Source organism: Vidua macroura, chromosome 7 (assembly GCF_024509145.1).
Source record: "Vidua macroura isolate BioBank_ID:100142 chromosome 7, ASM2450914v1, whole genome shotgun sequence".
Lineage (NCBI taxonomy): Eukaryota > Metazoa > Chordata > Aves > Passeriformes > Viduidae > Vidua > Vidua macroura.
Genome location: NC_071577.1, coordinates 15,924,968 through 15,930,967, shown reverse-complemented (window position 1 = coordinate 15,930,967; position 6,000 = coordinate 15,924,968).

The following is a 6,000-nucleotide window of genomic DNA, read 5'->3' as shown; positions in this document are numbered from 1 at the left end:
AAGCCAGGTTCCTCTTTTGAATTTTCTGGCAGGGTAGTAGGTGCACTCAAATCAGCAGATGTGGCAATGAAGACCAAAGTGAGATTTCATTTCAGATTTGATTGACAATGATATTCTCATCATTCACATCTGGCACTACAGAGATGAGTGGAGCCTAAGTACCTGCAGAGATGATATTTATACCTACCTCCCTGTGGTTCATATAGCAGTTAGCTCTGATGAGACCTCTGAGACCTCAGGGAATTTCCATTGTCCTGTGATGCCCCCCAGAACCTTGAGGTCTGTGCTTTTCCCTGATAGCAGGGAGATGCATCTTTCACTATCAGCACCCTCAAAAATTTTATATATACAAGTCAAATATAGTGTTCTGTGAGATCACAGCAGTACCAAAATAAAAAGTGAAAATGCTAGATCAGTGTACATTCCAGAAAAAGTGATAAAGGGGAAACCATGCCTCTTTCTGGGAAGAATGTGCAAAGCAAAGATGAAAGGATTTGGTCTCAGAACTCTGCTCATTAGAATGGGGAGTTTTAAAACACAACTGAGTTTCTTACCTGGGCAGCCAAATTATGGGACCATACTGCTTGGTGACGTTCAGGAAGAGCTTCTTTTGATGTGCTCTTCACCTCTTTGGGAGATCTGTCAGCCTGTTTGTGAAACAGAGTGTGAGTTTCTGGCTGGATGGGTGGGAATTCACAGGTATACTTGTGTGCATCAAAGACAATGGCATATGCATACACCACTCCCAGCCCCCAATATTCTACTTTCATTTTCGTCCACTTCTTTATCTTTAAAACTACTTTTTTCCTTGTCATTTTCAATTATCAGAGTCCTATCTGATAGAGAAAAACCTATGACAAAGGTTTCCCACACAGCTGTGAGTAGGCAGTGAGCAGTCTGTCATTTTAGGTTTAGAGATTCCCCACTCTTTGAAGGAATATGTGAATCTGAACTCACTACTCTGTCAGACCTTGACATCTGTAGGAAAAGTTCATTAATGCAGTTTTCCACAGATACTTAATAAATTAAAAAAAAAATCATCAAGGACTCCTAGGCTATGCAAGAGCAGACATTTTTGACCTATTGCTATCCTTCCTAATGTCCTGACTTTTGCTCAAGACTCCCTTGGGTCTAATTTCTTGTTTTCCAATAACCAGTGCTGGCATTGGCCAGGTAACTCCTAACAGATCTGATAGAATTCCTGGCTTCAGTACTGACTTTGAGCTTTGCAGGTCCAAAGAGTGTGAGTATGTGTGTGAGGAGCTGAGGTGAAGTTTGGAGGCAAAGTACATTGGAAGGTAAGATACAACAGGCTTCTTCCTTCCACTAGATAAAAGCTATTGCTGGGGAGTGAGTTCTGAAAAATCAACCAGAAAACGCATGATTTTGCATGTGACAGGAACAGTCTGAACCATGACTTAAGAGTTCTACCTCTAGGAGAGGTATAATTAGGAATCAGATGATGTATCCAGGAGTTGTAACATGAAATCCAAAGAACGCTGGTGTATAGCAGATGGATTTATGCATTACTAAAACCAATTTATTGTTGACATTTGCAAACTGCATTCTTGCTTGAACATGTAAAAGTTATTTCGAGGTAGCTTCTATCACAGCTAAGCAGTGGGGCCCCTGCACATAACAGTTATTAATAAAATATCTTAGAAATTGTGGGAAGGGGGATGTGTAAAAATTGTGCCTGAAGGCAGTTTAAAATTTTTTGTTGTTTACTAGAGGGACAAAGCAAGGAAGAGTTTAGGTAAGGGACAAAACGTCACTGGAATCATTAGTAATTGCAGCCGAGGTAACATAGCAGATGTTTCCATTAACTAAGAGATTGTTACCTAGTCAAAATTTCACTATTCTTTCATTTTTCAACTTTTCAAACATAATTCTATTTCTATTTCTATAGCAAGCTGTCTTAATCACAGTCACATTTTTATATTTTACTGAACATTTTTTAGTGATTATGAAGTTCCAGTTGAATGAGAAGTTCTCAGTTTCTTCATTGATGGCTTTTCCTCTTCATTCCTTTCTGACTGCTGTTTTTAAAGAGTAGTACATGAAAATGTTCACTTTGGTCTGCTTCATTCAGCAAAAAGCAAGACCTTGCTTTCAGAGAAAATGGAATTTCTCACATAATTATATGATTCCAATAGATGATACTTTTAGATGACCACATCCTCTAACAGCACAGGTGATACAACTGGAAAAACTTGAAACATTGGGTAACATCTGGTTGGACTGTGCTGTGTTGTGGGTGGGATTTACTGACATTTATGCTCTGGCCTGCGATGCAGCAGCTTGTGTGGAAAGCTGGAACAAGCAGCAAAGTGCTTTATTCTTCCCAGACAGATCAGTGTCTGGAATGTAGGCTTTCTATAGGAAATGAATATTAAAGTTTGGGCCAAGATTGCCTCTGACATGAAAAATATAGGATTGCTGGTTTTATATAAATAAAAATATATACACTGAGCAAATACTCCGTGTTTTTTTCAAACTAGAAACTCAGTAGCTAGACCCCCAAAGACTCTTACTGTTGAGTAAACACAGGCAATAAATGAATCCTGTTCTATATTAAATGGGTTACTGTTAACTTATTACACCTTAGTCTTGTTTGTATAGTTTGTCCTTGGGAATTTGTAACTTCCTTGAACTAGTGATGAAATGGGCCAGCAGAAGCACTGCTTACTTTTGTGCAAACTCTCTGCAAACTGGAAAGCATGAGGGGATTGATATGTACTAACTTCCACAGTACTTAGTGCTGGGTACTTGTGACATCAAGAGCTGCAAGAAATATTTCAATATCCTTCCTCCCTATGAAAATTCACATTAAAAGTTGGTCTCTGTTGGCCTTCAGCTGAACTCCAGATACCTCTTTCCATCTGCTGTTGTGTGGGGAAAGCTGAGGTGTTTGAAGTTCTGTAGAAGTTTTGATAAGACTTCTTTTCATCTTGCATGCTTTCAGAGCTGGCCTTTGTACCTGCTAGACAGAGCTGCTAGTACACTCTATTGTCATCTTTCTACTTCATTTGAAGGCAAACAAATAGGTGATTAAAACTAGACCTTCTCTTCTCCTGTGCTACAAAGGGTCATAGGTAGTACTATGGTCCAATTTATTTGCATCATACTGATGAAAAATGTAGATGCGATGAGCTGGATAAAAATTGTAAAAATACTTGGTGGTGGGGAAACAAGTACCAAAAATAATCCACATTTGAAACTGTCACAAAATGTGGTATGTTAAGCAGTGCTTAATCAAGCTCAGGAAGCAAAACAGTTCATTTCTCTGTAAGCTATCAAATCCTTCTGGTAAGTGACACTTCAGAAACATTTGACAGCTTCATAACTGGCTGACTTAATGTTTTACATGCAGGAAAGATGGCTAGAACAGCACTAATCAGCAGAATAAGCTGGTTTCATAGTTGAGCTTTGGTGAGGTGTTAGATTGTGTGGGTAGCATTTATAAAAGCTTTCTCACTTTTAATTCTGTAGCAAAGATGACTGTCTGTTTCACAAATTAATAATATTTTCCTTTCTCTCATAATGCCAAACTAATTCATTATATCATATTGTATTATATGACTATTTGTCTGGTCTTCTTTTTATAGTACTCTCTCACTAAGATGAAACATCTCTTAAGCTCTTTTCCCTCTTCATCTCCCTGCAATAACACAGAATCATTATTATTATTTTACCAATAGGTTTGAAACTCATGTTATTCCTTCTCTCTTATATAAACCACATATCTGGTGTAAAAAAATTCCCCACATTAATGTCATCATTTATACTGCAATTTTCAGGAAAACATCTGTTATTTTTTATCATGTTTTTACTTCATGTTTTATAACTAAAAAAAGACCAGGCTTCCGCACACTTTAATTAAATATGGCAATTGCTTTACTGTCACTGGTCACAAGGAAGGTGTGGTTCTTTCATGGGAGTTGACAGAGAAGCTTCACTGGTGCTTCAGATGCCTCAGTCAGAAATATACCTTCAGCAGTTGCTTTATGTTTCCTGGAAGGAGGGCTTTCCCTATGCTAAGTGTGTGCATCTGTTTTCTTAGTTTATTTTCCAGTGCTGGATGCCCCAGAGGACCTGATCCCTGAACTAGAAGGGGATGCAGGCTGTGATTTACCCAGAGGGTGGATGACTTGCAGGAGAGGGAACAACCTGCACAGCACCCATGGAAGTCAGGCGGCAAAGGAAGAGGCTGCAGGAAGTGAGAGTCAGCCTGTCTGCACACAGCGTGAATGGCACCTCCACTGAGGTGGCACCTTTTTAAAGAGTAATACATGAAAATGTTCACTTTGGTCTGCTTCATTCAGCAAAAGGCAAGACCTTGCTTTCAGAGAAAAAGGAATTTCTCACATAATTATATGATTCCTTTTGAATCATTGGCACCTTTTGAAATGCCTCTCCCTCAAAAAGTTGATTTAGATTCAGCAGCATAGATGCTCTTGGTTTACTTTTCAACATGCAGAACATGAAACGCTCAGCACCTAATCTGCTCTAGAGACATGAAGTACTTGAATTTAAAAACCTCTTCCACTCACAGTAAATACGTCAATATTTATTTTGGCAAAAATTTGTGTATAGAACGATTGTGTAAAAAAAGAAATTTGTTGGTATTTTTGCATCAAATACTTGGACTTCTTCGAAACAGTGTTTAACTTTATATTTAACTGTATCAAACTTATAACAAAAGAACTCTTTTTGCCAAACATAAAATTATTTTTTCTCAACTTCCTAGTTTGTCAAAATTTCAGATTTTCAGTTTAGGTAGTGAATTTAAAACTAAATTTAAATATAGTCTTTGCAGCAGAACAGTAATTATGGATGAAATTATGGATGTGAGTGTTAAACCTGTAAAGAAAAAATATATTGAAGCTTTAATATAAAAAAATCCAGATTAGTCCAAATGTAGCAAATACTCTTGTGTTGCTCCTTCCACCTTACAATTAAACCAGAAGTGTTCTGTGTTATTTGCGACATTTGAGTGGCTAATGAAGGTCCAGTTACTTTTCAGTAACTAGTCAGCCTTTTTTTGTCTGATTATGCTATGGGAAATTAGCCATTGTATGATTCCAAGTTCAAGTCACTGTTTTGAAAAATAGAACTTTAGATGCTGGCAGTTAGACCTATCTGTGTCTTTCTAACTTCCTTTTAACTTAATCCTTTCTTTACTTGATTTAATTGCCATGGAGGCCAGTATATGGATTAAAAGCATTGGCACATGCAGCCAGCTATCAGATTCGTGTGGCTTTAAGCTCGTGAATAAGTCACAAAATCTTACTTGTCATGTAATAGTAACAATATGGTAACATTTAGTGAAATATTTAGGTGCAGCAGAAAGCTGTCCCTGCACCAGAACTGGAAGAACAAAAGCTGGAAATAGCCTGTTGCATGTGAAGCAGGTAGTGTGGGAAAGTAGATTTAGGACTGAAATCTATTAAACATATACAATAAAATATGGTAATCTAAAGATATGCTTATGAAATATGCATAACTCTATATTGAATATGCCTGGAGGCTTCCTTTCCTACCTAAACCCACACTTTATTACAATAAAACTCTTCACAAAACCTGTCACTTTTTCAGCAATACATTGTCTTGACACTATTGTGAAGTAAAACCTAAAACTTATCAGAAAATCAGTTTCTGTCTAGAAAATATTTCCATGTTTTGCTAAAGTGCTACTTTCAGCTTTTTCAGCATGAAACTGATGAACTGATGATATGTGATAGCTAGAGATTCCTTGGCACTTTTGTAATAAAATGTTTAAAAAGAATACCCCAGCAAAATTTCAAATCAAGAGATTTTACAAGCTCTGCAGAGTCCCCTTTAGTTCCTGCCCTGATTTCTTTTTAGGTATGTATGAGTACAAGGCTGACATTTTCCAGTGAGAGGTGAGTTGATGCAATTAGTCACCTTCACTTAACTAGAATTGTCCAAATAGCTCATACAGAGAATGTTCATCTATTGAAAAAGCCTCTGTGCACG